This window comes from Cibotium barometz, chromosome 61 (genome assembly GCF_041138505.1).
Source record: "Cibotium barometz isolate CiBa-2024 chromosome 61, ASM4113850v1, whole genome shotgun sequence".
Taxonomy (NCBI): Eukaryota; Viridiplantae; Streptophyta; class Polypodiopsida; order Cyatheales; family Cibotiaceae; genus Cibotium; species Cibotium barometz.
Window position 1 is genome coordinate 7,590,042 of NC_141106.1, and position 14,039 is coordinate 7,604,080.

The window sequence follows — 14,039 nt, forward strand, 5'->3', positions numbered from 1 at the left end:
TAGTTGGCACCTCTTGAGTCCTCTGAACATGTATATAGCATTTGCATCCACACCTTTTTTAACTGTACTACCAAAGGCTATTCAAAAGAGTAGGTCTTATGTCGCATCACTTACCGCTCTTGTACCACTGTCGTTGAATACTTAGATTGCTGAATCGATTGCTTCAGCCTGAAAGAAATCTTGGTTATCGCCAGTGCATCTTTCATTCTTGACCATTGCTAGCCATTCTTTAATCTACCTTGCTTGAAATTTCGTCAAGGAAGTATCCTCAAATCGTCCCATACCACCAACCATCAACGGCACAAAGTAGATCCTCTAGTGCTTGAGTCTTCTTTTCGCATGATTGAGCTATAAAAGAGTCGAGGCGCTGATGTTGATTGCCCATGATACAGGCTTCACAAATCTAGACCTTATCATGTATACGCAAGCAAGCTTATCCCTCTGCATCTTAACAAGAGTAGTGACAGTGGGAGAACGGGTGATTCACTTTTCATGATGTGAGCCATTTTGAGAGGAATTGTCCCAGCTTTAGGAGACCACCCAGAGTCTACAAGCATATCATGGAGAGAGGAAACTTCAGCATCATTGGCTAGCAGGAAGGAGTTGCCTGGATAGGAGGAGGACTTGGAACGAAGGAGAACATCATATGCTTTGGCAAGGTAGGAGGTCAATGTACTGTTGTGTTCTTAGCAAATGTTTGCTGCACTGATTCAGAGGTGAAGAATGTAGAGCTGAAGATGCTTAGATGGATAGTCCAATGCATGTCTACAGGGACATTTTCGAAGGCACAAAATGTCATTTTGACCATTAAAACAACCCAGTAATCAGTTGGCCACATGACACCATCATTAAAGCGAGGGACTTTTAGCTCTAGTTGTTCTCTGTGGTGTGAATTGGTTGGGTAAGGGGGATTTCTTAGCTCTCTTTGTGCAATCGAAAGGTTAAAAGTGCTTTTGTCAGAGAAATGTGATAATCATTAATGTCGCAAGGGTGCAACCAACATGATATTAAATAAGGGGCTGCTAATAGTGCTCATATCAGTCAGGTTGTAGCAGGGGGTTGGGCTGCAACCCTTGCAAGTGAAGGTAGGTCACACTTTTGCAGTAATGCCTGAATGAAGGTAAAATGGAGATTTCATTGCTGGTAATCCCTAGCACGGGGATGCATTGATATATGCACAACCTTAGAAAATTCTTCGAGGGCTCCCTTCCAAGTTGCACCCCATGAGTAAGAAGTTTATAAAGGGTGTATCTTTGCCTTCCAAGATCCATGCCAAGAGCTCCCTTGTAGAGAGAAGCTCTGAGCAGACCTAGGGAGCTATGGGAGATTGTCGTGGGGCAAGAGCCTCGTCTTGCGGCACCAACTCTTGCCACTCCTCGGTAGCACCAAAGGGGACTCAAACTGTGGCACAACTGGTGTCAGGCATTTCAGCATTGGACCCACTGAAGATCAAAGACGGTGAGATGCCCGTGATGCTCAAGCAATGGCCATGATTGCTCTTTCGGTCAAGCAATCCATTGTTCCTCACATGCGACCTATAGCTCTACAAGGGCACCTGGGTGGTTCTCAAGACCATCCCATAATGAAGCACGAGTCATGTACTTGATGTGGGAGCTGGACAACTTGACCATGAACGAGGGTGATTCTATCGTAGATCACCTTACCAAGGTAACTAACCTAAAAGAACAGCTGCTGAATATAGATGAGGTAGTTGATAACAGAAAATCGGTTACCACCATTCTTAACTTCTTACCTGAGTTCTATCAGAGTTTTCATACTTCTTTGAATATCTCCATGAGAGGAGTGCAGAAACGGAATGGAACTCACTTTATGGCATAGGCCTATGCAGATGAATCTTCTTCATGCCTAAAAATGATTCAACTCATCTCACACGCATCATGAGTGTCTTAGAGTTGTTTGGTATAAATTTTAAGAAGTCAAAGTTGATTCCAATATGCCGTATGGATTGGCACCGACTTCTATGTCCACGTCAAATAGTTCAGCCAAATCAAATGGTAAGGCACCTTGGATACCCACTGGAATGGGATATGACAGTCTGGAAGCTATCTGCATGGCCCTTGCATGTGAGATTACGCATTGTACAATCAGTGATCATGGCTTATGTTCAATTCCACTTGCCGTTGCTTGTTTGGAGAAAGAAAGATTTGCACCCTTTCATGTCTGAAGCTTGGGAATTGTTCTCGAAGACCAAGACAAATAAAAAAGGCTTGAGATTGTTGCGATTCAATTGTGTTTGCTCGCCAAAGATGAATGGTGGTATGAATATTCTCAATATTCACTACACATTAATTAATTTGTTAGAGGTGTCTATTTTTTGTGTGCTAAGGTGTTTTAGCTCGAAAAGCTAACATGATTCCGTGTTTTTTCGGCAAGAAAACCCTTGGGTAATCATACTTGCAGCTATGTGTACACGCATGAAAACTATGGCTTATGGAATTTCGGTGAATTCGTATTGGGAAGCGGTGCTAGGACGTTTTGAGGACCGCATTGATGACTATCCAGATGCTACAAGAATGGTGCAAGATTGGAAGACTGCATTGAAAGACCTCAAATGGGAGGGACGTGATTCTACAATTAGTACCTCTATGTACTAGCTCTCTTTGTTTGCAAAACCGCTAGCTATGCAAGAGCCACGTAAAGCATGCTTTTTGGCATCCTTGGGTATATGCACGCTACAGGATGTTGTGGATGATACAAGGAGTGTGCTATCCTTTCCGCAAGCATGCAATGAGCATAACTTAGGTTTGCATCATACACTGATTTGGAGGAAGATTAAAAGGTTATTGCAGCCATATGAACCACTGTCTCCACTTGTTGAAAATGGCAGGCTCCATGACTGGAAATTGAAAGGTCAAACCGACAATGCTCAAGGATTACATTTGGATAAGGTAAATGCAACTAGCATGTATAACCATTTTCTTCCACCACCTTGGATTCTTCTTCGCTTCTTCTCGTGCTACCATCAGTCCCACACTAGATTATCCAGGCAGAGTCTGCTGCTGCAGCCCCGATGGTAGTGCATGTACTCTTCCACATAGTCACATACCTCCATCACGTCAGTCACATGTTTCCCCATAGGTACTCGAGGCTTGCCCTGGAGTCCTCAAGACAGCTAGCACTTGAGGGCCACTCTGGAGTATGGTATGCACTAGTTTCCACTTGGTTCTTAGTATATGGGCTCCGCATGGACCGCCTCTCTTCAGTACAGTTTGGACTCCCCTTTTCTCCGGCTCTCTCACGAGGATATCAACCGGGTTATCCGGTTAGATTGTCTCAACCTCTACACCCATTGCACATGGATGATTGGATCACACCTTTGGAGCTCCCAATGAAGATGCACGTCTACAGAGATCACTTCCTCACACACACCAAGGATAGATTCATCCAGCAAAGCCGGGCTACTTGAGTGTTCACATGTCCCATGCCATGCGGATTGCGATTGGCCAGATACGGGTTTCATCCCACCGCCTCACAGTGGAGACAGGTAGAGCTGAGGGCATCTTCAGAGCTGAGAAGCTCATACGGAAACCTGACACAGCTGAAGCTTGAGGGAGACCTCTCGGCCATACTCATTAGCCCCATGCTTGATATTTGGAGAGTGGTATACCATTTACTCGGAGCTGATGCTGCTCTAATGTTTCTACGTTCTTAGTATTCCATGATGAGTTTCCACGGACAGTTTTGTATCACCCCAGTGAGATAGCTATGTTTATGTTTTCTTTCTGTTTTATTTTCCATTCCATGATGAGATATGCCATGGACATTATCGTATCACTTTGGTCTTATAGGCCCATTGGGTCTTTAGTAGACGCTTAGTATATCTTTCTTTCTTTCTTCTTTCTCTTTTTGTCTGCTTGTCATTTGCTTTTGTTCATATTAGTCTCTGTTTCTTCTTAGTCTCTTTTGGCTTGTGTGTGTGTGTGTGCCTGTGGGAGTGTATGTGCATTCTTTTCTTGCCGTCATGGCGGACTCAAATTCGGTACTTCATTACACTCGAAAAATTGACAAGCCTCAGGATGGCTCCAATCCTAAGAAGCTCAAGGAGTCTGCTTTGCATGCTTCTAATCCCGATGCTCAGTGTTTGTATGATGTATTGCACAAGGACTCTGAATCAAGCCGGATCAATTGGCATAAGCCTAAGCCCAAGCCCTCTATTAGATGCACTGTTCCTAAGGATGTGATCCTCCTGGAAGTCAAGAAATTCTCGGAACGTGCATTGGTACTTTTTTCCCCAGGAAAGGTGCAAGTTGCTGAAGATACAGGCAAATGGTTGAATAGCCAATTGGACGGATTGGCTATTGAAAGCATCTACTATGCTGCTAGAGGTCTCTATGGAGTTATTTTGAAACTTGCAAACACCAAAAAGAGAAAATAGATGGTGCATGTGCTCCCGTGGTCTTAAAAGGACTCAAACCTGGACTCGTATGCTTAGTACTGTTGTATGCAAATTCTAACATAGGAAGATAATCCTCCCATGAACCCTATCACTGCTCCCTTCTTGCTCAAAGGATCGGCCACTGGATTGGCCTTTTCTGGAAGGTACTTGAACCTGCCAACAAATTGTTGGAAAATTTGGCTCCAACGGTGTTCATGGTCACTCCACTGTGCATTTGGCAATGTCTGAATCCACGCAATGCTTGATGGTCAGTGCGAACCGCAAAGTCTCAACCAGGAAGGAAATGCTTCGAATGTTTCAGGGCTTGAATCATTGCAAGGAGTTCCTGATCATAGATCGAGTAATTCTTTTCTGCGAATAGCAACTTACTATACATGTAAGCTACTGGTGTGGATGGCCATTCTGTTGAAAACAACTCCAATTGTGATGCTACTCGCATCGCTGATCAATTGGAGTAGCTCATCCTAGGAAGCTAGTTTAGACTCTAGGTGGCTTATGAGAGGAAAGTTCGGGATCCCTAGCTCACATTCAATGGTTATTGGGGCTTTGGAGACATTCTGGGTAATCCGAAAAGTGTGTCTGTCCCAATCAATGTTTGGTTGAAACTTGTGAAACCATTGAATTCCCAAAATTATGTCTTGCTCCTATAAGAGGGGCAACCTGTAACACGCGGAAGCTTTGGGGGTCTTCTTTCAGCCCTAAACACTCCTGGAAACATGCTGATGCAAAAACGCAGACAAAAGGGAGAGTAGAGAAAGAGAGATATGCTGGAAATTCAGTATATTCATATGGTACGAAAAGGTACCTAATCTACAGTCATAGGTTTCCTTGGTAAAAAGGTGGTAAACACCAAAATCTGTCCTAAACTTGGACCCATTCCCTAGTGGAATGAATGACTATAACAATGAGCTCTTGTGCCTATTTATAGGCCCTTGGATAAACAAAGTGTTGGCCGACCAGCATTGTGCCTATTTATAGGCCCTTGGATAAACAAAGTGCTGTGGCCGACTGTTGGTTGGCCAGCCGACTAGGCATAAACACATGGCCTTTACATGTGCGATTGCGTATAGTACAATCAATAATTATGGCATATGTTCAATTCTATCTTTTATGCCTTCCTTGGTCAAGCAAACAGATTTACAATTTCATGTTTAAAGCAATGAAATGCTTATGGAAAACTAAAGTAGATAGAAAATGGTTACGTTTGTTAAGGCAAGACTTTATCTGCTCGCCCAAAATGCATGGTGGGCTCAGTATCCTTAATATTCATTATCATGTATTGGCAAGGAAAGCCACTCTTCTTCCTGCATTTATAGAGCAAGTCAAGGCATGGGCATGTCAAAATACGCAGCGGAGATGATAACCAAATCTGAGACCACAAGAGCAAGTAGAGTGCAAAAAATAGACAGCACAAGAGAAGGAGAGAGATAGGCATGTAACTCTTCTCTACACACAAGATCTCGAAATGAAAACAAGATACAATGGTGTGGGGGCCATGGGGCCATTTTATATGGCCCCATACATGCAGTTGGCCTGTTGAAAAGGCAGCCGATTGGGCCTACATGTCCACGACCAGCTCCATCCACTAGTCGGGCAGATGTGCACAATCGGCCAGAATGCATGAGAGGTCGGGGACCAGAAGGGGCAGTCGGCCAGCATCCAGAACCTCTGACCAGCAGTCGGCCAGTATATGTGGATCAGCCAGGGTGCAAAAAACTGCCTCCCACACCTGGTAAAAATAGGGAAAAATGGGAAAAAAAATACGGGGAGTGAGGAAAAATGAGAAAACACCTACAAAGGGTGGGCATACCCACAACAGAGGCCCTAGTGTCTGATAAAGACAGGAGATTGATAGGAGAAGGAACCTGAATTAGGGTTTAGAGTTCATTCATGGGAGACATACACAGAGAAGCAAGGGAGAGAGAGAGAGAGAGAGTTGTGGGGATAAGTCAACTCATGAAAAGCATGAGTGTGTGACTCCCCTATCACACATGTATATTGCACTAGTACACATAGTGCACTTAGTACATTAAAAGTACTAAGTGTACTATGTACTATAACTTATGGGCTTGTACACACTATAAGGGTGGGCATAACGCCTTTACCCCAACAACCTCCCACTTAAAGGCAAAGTGCCCTTAAGTAAAGGAAAAGAAAAATCAGCATGTACATGATAATATACAAGGCCATATCAAGGCTGAAAATGGCCTCATCCAATGCCCATCAAGTGTCTGCAATGAGCAAACCGCTCCGGAGGCAAACTCTTCGTCAACAGATCAGCCGGGTTGTCATCCGTATGAATCTTAACAAGCTGAATTTGCTTGTTCTCTATCACCTCTCTGATGAAGTGATACTTCACATCCACATGCTTCGTCTTTGCATGAAAGACAGGGTTCTTTGCCAACTGGATGGCACTCTGACTGTCACAATGCAACAATGGAATATCCCCTGTATAACCCAAATCAACCACTAACCGAGATATAGCCATAATGCCTCCTTGCAAGCCTCTGTGGCTGCAATATACTCGGCCTCTGTAGTAGATAAGGCTGTGCACTTCTGCATCCTGGATATCCATGACACAGCACCTCCTGTGAATGTAAACACATAACCGGTAGTAGACTTCCGGTTATCTGGATGACCGGCATAATCCGAATCCGTGTAACCATGCACTAATGCATCCTGTTTGCCAAAGCAAATGCACAAATCCTGTGTGCCCTTCAGGTATCTCATGACACCTTTCACTGCTTCCCAATGCTTCTTGCCAGGGTTGGCCATGTATCTAGAAACCACTCCCACTGCAAATGCAATGTCCGGCCTAGTAGCAACCATGGCATACATGAGACTGCCACAAGCTGAAGCATACGGAATCTTGGCCATATCAGCCCTGTCTCTATCTGACTGTGGGCTGTCCATAGCACTGAGTTTCACATATGGAGGCAAAGGAGTACTAGCTTTCTTCCCCCCGTCCATATTGAACCTCTGCAAGACTTTGCCAATGTATTCCTTCTGAGACAAATACAACACATGCTGATTTCTGTCCCGAAGTATCCGCATACCCAAGATGTGATTTGCATCACCCAGATCCTTCATGTCAAAGGTTTGATGCAGCCTCTGCTTCAAGGCATCCATCTCTTTACGAGATTTCCCGGCAATCAACATATCATCAACATACAAAATGAGAATCAAGAGACTGCCATCCAAAGCTTTCTTGGTGTACAAGCAGTGATCTATGTCACTTCTCCTGAATTTCTGAGATTTCATGAATGTATCAAATTTATGATACCATTCTCTTGGTGCCTGTTTGAGCCCATAAAGACTCTTTTTCAGCTTGCATACAAGCTTCTCCTTTCCACTTACTGCATAACCCTCTGGCTGCTGCATATATATCTCCTCATGGAGATCACCGTGAAGAAAAGCAGTCTTCACATCCATCTGAATCAAGTCCAGATCATCATGCGCAACCAAAGCCAACACAGCTCTAAGTGTGGTCATTTTGACCACTGGAGAGAAGATCTCCTCAAAGTCCACACCATATTCCTGCTTAAAGCCCTTAGCCACTAACCTGGCTTTGTATCGTGGCTTTGCATCTGGTGCAACTTTGAGCCTGTATACCCACTTGCATGGCAAAACCTTCTTGCCTGCAGGTAAATGCACCAACTTCCAAGTTCCATTTTTGTGCAGAGAATCCATCTCTGACTTCATGGCACGCTCCCATAGAGCTTTGTCTGCCCTCTGTAAAGCCTCTTTGTAACATGAGGGCTCCCCACAGTCAGTGAGCATCAAGTAGTCAACCCCTGGAACAAACCTGTCAGGGACTCGGGAGGGTCTAGTGGACCTCCGTACCCAATGACCATCATTTGCAGGTTGCTGTCCAGCCTGCATATCACCCATTGGTGGCTCCTGTTCCATGCCATAAGGCTGAAAAATCATGCCCGGTATCTCCTCTAACTGTGGTATATCCATAGGGATATCTTCTGCCATATCTGGCTGTCCATTTGGACCATTTTCAGCACCATTTAAGGGCTGGTTTTCCTGCTGTAATGGCTGATTTACAGCCCTTTGTTGTTGTCCATGATGTCCATCATCATCAAAGATGACTCTGCCAGGCTCCTGTTGCCTTGCAGGCTCTTTATACATGCATGTTTCATCAAAAATGACATCATTGCTGCGTATGATCTTTCTATTCATGGGATCCCAAAGTCTATACCCCATTTCACCTCTGTCACCATATCCTAGGAATATGCATTTATGAGACTTAGGATCAAGTTTGGTGCGCATTTCCCTGCGTATGTGCACGTACGCAACGCAACCAAACACTCTCAAGTGCTTGTATGACGGAGGCTTCCCTGTCCATACTTCTTCTGGCACTTTCCCACCAAGCCTCGTGTTAGGTGACCTGTTTATAAGGTGAACGGCTGTCATAACAGCTTCAGCCCAAAAACCATGAGGTAATGCAGCATGTGACAACATAGAACGGACCTTCTCCTGTATGGTCCTGTTCATCCTCTCTGTTGTCCCGTTTTGTGGAGGATCATAAGGAGTAGAGAGCTCCCTCTTGATGCCTTTAGCATCACAAAAGTCCTGAAACTGTTTGGACGTATACTCTCCACCATTGTTGGAACGCAAAGCCTTCAGTGTTTTGCCAGTTTGATTCTCAACATGAGCAACAAACTTCTGAAACACTGAGAATGTATCACTCTTCAAACGAAGAGGATAAACCCACACCTTGCGTGTGGCATCATCAATAAAAGACACAAAGTATTTTGCCCCTCCCAAAGAAAGCTGAGGCATCTCACATACATCTGTATGCACAAGCTCTAACTGAGCATCTTTCTGTCCAAGAGCTTTCTTGTGGGGGCACTGTAGTTGCCTACCATATATACAATGCTCACAAAACTGAAAACTTGAAAACTTTAGAGAAGGCAAGTAACCCAAACGAGACAATTGCTCCATTCCTTTGACACTCATGTGTCCCAACCGGCTATGCCACATAGAAATTTCCGGCAGCTCGGTTGCATTTACATTAGCATGGTGACAAACACCTGCATGCATAAAGTAAAGAGTGTCCACCTTAGAGCCTCTGGCAACAACCAGTGAGCCCTTACTAATCTTCCACTTTCCACTACCAAATGTGGTAACATAATCAGCATCATCAAGCTGTCCAGTAGAAAGCAAATTCTTATTGATCTCAGGCACATGCCTGACATCATGGAGCATAAGCTGTGAGCCATCTGAAAATACAAGCCTCACATCACCTCTGCCAAGAATCTTGCATGCATGGTTATCACCCAAATAAACCACTCCTTCATTGCCAGCAGTGTACCTGACAAACAAGTCTCTGCAACCTGTGACATGAAAGGAGGCACCTGAATCAATGATCCATGAGTGCATACCATGACCACCTGTAAGAAGTGAATGGGCATCAAGTGAAGACGTAAAGAGGACCTCATCCTCACTGCCACCTGCATGTGACACATTGATTTCTTCAATCTTGACTCCACTTTTGCCCTTTGGCTTTACATCTTTGGCTTCATCCTTCTCTTTGTCTTTGCCTTTTCCCTTTTCCTTTTGATCATTTTTCCATTTGTAGCATTGCTTTTTGATGTGTCCCTTTTTGCCACAATAATGGCATTCCAAATCCTTTTTGGAGCGAGACTTGCTCCTTCCCCTTTCTTGGCTTTTCCCCCTTTGTTGGGATCTCCCACGTGCATTCATTGCATTGGACTTTCCAACAGAGTTGTTTTTCCTGTTCATCTCTTCTTGAAGAAGAGCACCCTCAACATCTGCATATGACAGCATAGCATTCGAATTGCTAGTGGCTGTCCTAAATGTGTCCCAACTCTCTGGCAAAGTGCATAACAAAAAGGTGGCTTTGAACTCATCGTCCATCGCCAACTTTTGATTGATGACCTGGCTGACAATACCATTAAACTCATTGAGATGGGCTGTCAGAGAAGCCCCTTCCTTCATCTGAAGACCTATGAGTTTCTTCAACCAATACACTTTGCTTGAGGCACTTTGTTGGGCATACAAGTCCTGCAATCTCTGCCACATTCCCCAAGCTGTCTTCTCTTCACGAATGCTGAAAAGTAATGAGTCTGACACAGATAACATGATAGTAGATCTTGCCAGCTCATCCATATCTTCCCACTCTTCAGCAGTAAGAGAAGCGGGCATTACACCCCTTTCTTTGATAGGCTTGTGCTGCTTTTTCTGGAGCAACACATTGTAGCACTGGGTTTGCCAAATATCATAATTATGCGAGCCTTCAAGCTTCTTGATGTGAAGCAATGAAGAGCTCTCACTTGTGGTTGCCATAGCAAAATGCAACCTGTCAATGCCTGACTCCCTGCAAATGTGCAAACACTGCACCAAAAGATGTGCAAACACTGCACCCAGAGCACACAAAGTGCTCACAAATGTTCTCCCAAGCTTTATCTCCCACTGCGGAAGCAAGAATGCAACTTTTCTCCCACTTTTTGTGATGAAAACACCAAAATCTGGTTGCTGCAGATTTTGGACAGCACCTCAAATGTGCTCTTTTGCCCTTCCAAAGTACTGTACAGCAGTACTAAGCGCTCACCAATGATGTACCAAACCTGTACCGGCAATTTCAGCAGCTGAATTTGAACCTTTTGATCACTCAAAACAGTGTACAGCCATGCCAAAACATGCACAAAGCTGTGCCAAATCTGTACCAGCAGGTACAATAGCAATAAATGCTCTCCTGGCTGTCCAAATGAGTGAAAATCAGACTTTTACAGTCCCGTACACTGCATACAACAGTCCCGAACAGAAATTGGGCAAAAGCCCCTTGACTGCAAGCTGATTTTTGAGGATTCAAGGCATAAATGTCTTGCCTGCTGCTTTGCCAAGCTCAACAAGCATACAAACTTGAAAAGCCCCTTGATTTGAGATCAATTTCTGATTATGCATGGTACATTGACGCACATGAAGGCATCCTGTGTGTTCACGATGCTTCCCCCTGGCCACATATACATCAAATACATGAAAGCCCCTTGATTTACAGGCACATTGAGTGCTTGTAAGGCATCAACACATTATCCACAGCATCAAATGCGATTGCCTGCATGCAAATCAACCAAATCGGCACAAAAGCCCCTTGATTTGCACTGCAATTTGCTGCGATTTTGCCCAAATGTGCGATTTTTCACATCATACAGCATGTATGAGTGCTTAATTGCACAATTACATCAAAAGCCCCAAATTTCGACATCCAATTTCCTGCAAATTGATCCTGATTTGACCAATTTCCTGCAAATTTATCCTGATTGTGACCAATGTCACCCAATTTTGCCAATTTTGCTCAAAAATTGAGCAATTGGGCACCTGTACCTGCTCAATTGTTGATTGTACTTGCTCAATTGCAAATCCCAAAAAAAAATTGAGGCAAATACCTTGTAATTTCTGATTTGCAGGAAAGAGGAGGGGGTCGTGCTGATGCTGCTGTGCAGTCTGATTCTTGGAGGTGATCCTTGGAGAGCTTTGATGGCTGCTCCAATCAAGATAGTGGAGTTATTCTGCGTTGCTGGGGCGCATCTCTGCTTCACATTTACTGACGTGGAGTCGTGCAGGCTTTGCACCACATGCCGTGGGCGACTTTCGACAACTACGACTTGGACGCCGACGCCAACGTGCTGGCGCGCGGGTTGGTGCACGCCCACCCGGACCTGTCCGCTCGCATGGCCTTCCACACGCGTAACGTGAAGAAGGTGAAGGAGAGGCTGGCGGATTACGACGTGGTGTTCCTGGCCGCCCTGGTGGGCCTGGGGCGGGCGGCCAAGGCCGACATCCTGGAGCACCTTGCCCGGCACATGCGGTCCGGCTCCACACTTGACGCCACGCTGCTTTGGCTATGCGCCTTCGCTTCACTCGCCTAGCGCCTATACGCCCAGCGCTAATGCGCTTTGCAGCCCGCCTATCTTCTTCGCTCGCACGCTTGTAGTCGACTCTGTATTGCTCGACTGCTCACATCTCACGCTGAAGGGCCAGCGCTCACCACGTTTAATTGCTCCAGTTGATGGAAGCAGGCGACCAGCAGTTGATTGAAGCTGAATACGACCAGAACAGACTGAGGGAGGGACCAAGATGGCTCTGATACCAGTTGATAGGAGAAGGAACCTGAATTAGGGTTTAGAGTTCATTCATGGGAGACATACACAGAGAAGCAAGGGAGAGAGAGAGAGAGAGAGTTGTGGGGATAAGTCAACTCATGAAAAGCATGAGTGTGTGACTCCCCTATCACACATGTATATTGCACTAGTACACATAGTGCACTTAGTACATTAAAAGTACTAAGTGTACTATGTACTATAACTTATGGGCTTGTACACACTATAAGGGTGGGCATAACGCCTTTACCCCAACAGAGATGACTTCTAACACCCCCTCTCAGCTCTTGGCTGTGAAATCAACCCTAGGGAGCTGGAGTGCCGCCTGAGCGTAGCCTGAGGTAGAGACTTCGTGAAGAGGTCCGCCGCATTGTCCTCCGTCGAACAATAAAGTAGCAAGATGTCACCAGCCAAGATCTTCTCACGTACAAAGTGATACTGTATCTCTATGTGCTTGGTCCGGGCATGGAAGACTGGGTTGTGAGCAATAGCTATACAACTTTTGTTATCACACTGTTCAGCAACCAGATCAATGAACCAACCAACTTCCGATACTGCGAGGCATCAGCTGGCTCACCAAGATCATTAACAGTTAACTTTGTATTTGGGTCAATCGGCTTGCAATTCTCCATCCCAAAGGCCTCAAGCAACTCATGAACATACCGTTGCTGAGAGAAAAAAAACCCCCTCTGGGTTTGCCAGATCTCTAATACCAAAAAGAAGTGGAGTAATAGGTCGGTCATCTCAAACTCCTTTGACAAGGCAGCCTTCGTCATGTCAATGTGCTCCACATGACCGCCGGTGAGAATGAGATCATCCTCATAAAGGATGATAATCGTAACCATGCTGCGTTCCCGAAAGAGATACAGGTTGGGATCTGCAACCGATGCCGTTGGTGCAAAGGTATCCTCGTAGTTGATGCCTGGCCATTGAGCATAACCTTTAGCCACGAGTCTGTTTGTCCATCGACCCATCCGACGCATATTTGGCCTTAAAGACCCATTTGACACCAATGATTGACCATTTTGACGGCCTCGGTACCAACTCCCATGTGTTGTTCTTCTCGATGGCATCAAGTTCCACCTGCATGGCTTTCCTCCAAGTATCATGTGAAAGGGCTTCCTTAACGGAAGTGGGCTCCTTGTCCCGCATAATACGAGACATCAAAGCATAGTTTACCTGAAGAAGCTCTGCTGTATTGCTTTTGTTGCGGACTCTGTGCGATCTTTGAGGGCCGTCCTCTGTGGTCCACTCGGAGGGTAGCTCCGTGACACCCGACTCCCGAAGGGTGTCCATCAACCACCTGGGTACTCGAACAGATCGTGGAGCCTCCTGCCGTTGTAGGGGCTCTACTCCAGCTGCGGGCTCAGCCTCCTGTACTGAATGAGGTTGATCAACTGGAACAATGGTCTGGGAATCATCATCAGACTCCTCTAGATCTCCAAGAAGTGGCGGCTCCTCGACAGTGGATACTGGAACATGCTCATCAA

The 14,039-nt window shown here is 45.3% G+C and overlaps 1 protein-coding gene across 6 annotated transcripts in view; it reads left to right on the forward strand.

The window, feature by feature from the left end:
• Positions 1-14,039, forward strand: part of LOC147604512 (putative phospholipid-transporting ATPase 8) — a 176,017-nt gene that overhangs the window by 118,071 nt on the left and 43,907 nt on the right. For 2 of the 6 annotated variants that reach the window (XM_086794757.1, XM_086794755.1), the window contains exon 2: positions 393-659. The exons of the other annotated variants lie outside the window; for them this stretch is intronic. The gene's annotated coding sequence lies outside the window, so the exon portion shown is untranslated. The remainder of the gene's footprint in view (positions 1-392; positions 660-14,039) is intronic. 6 annotated transcript variants of the gene reach the window in all.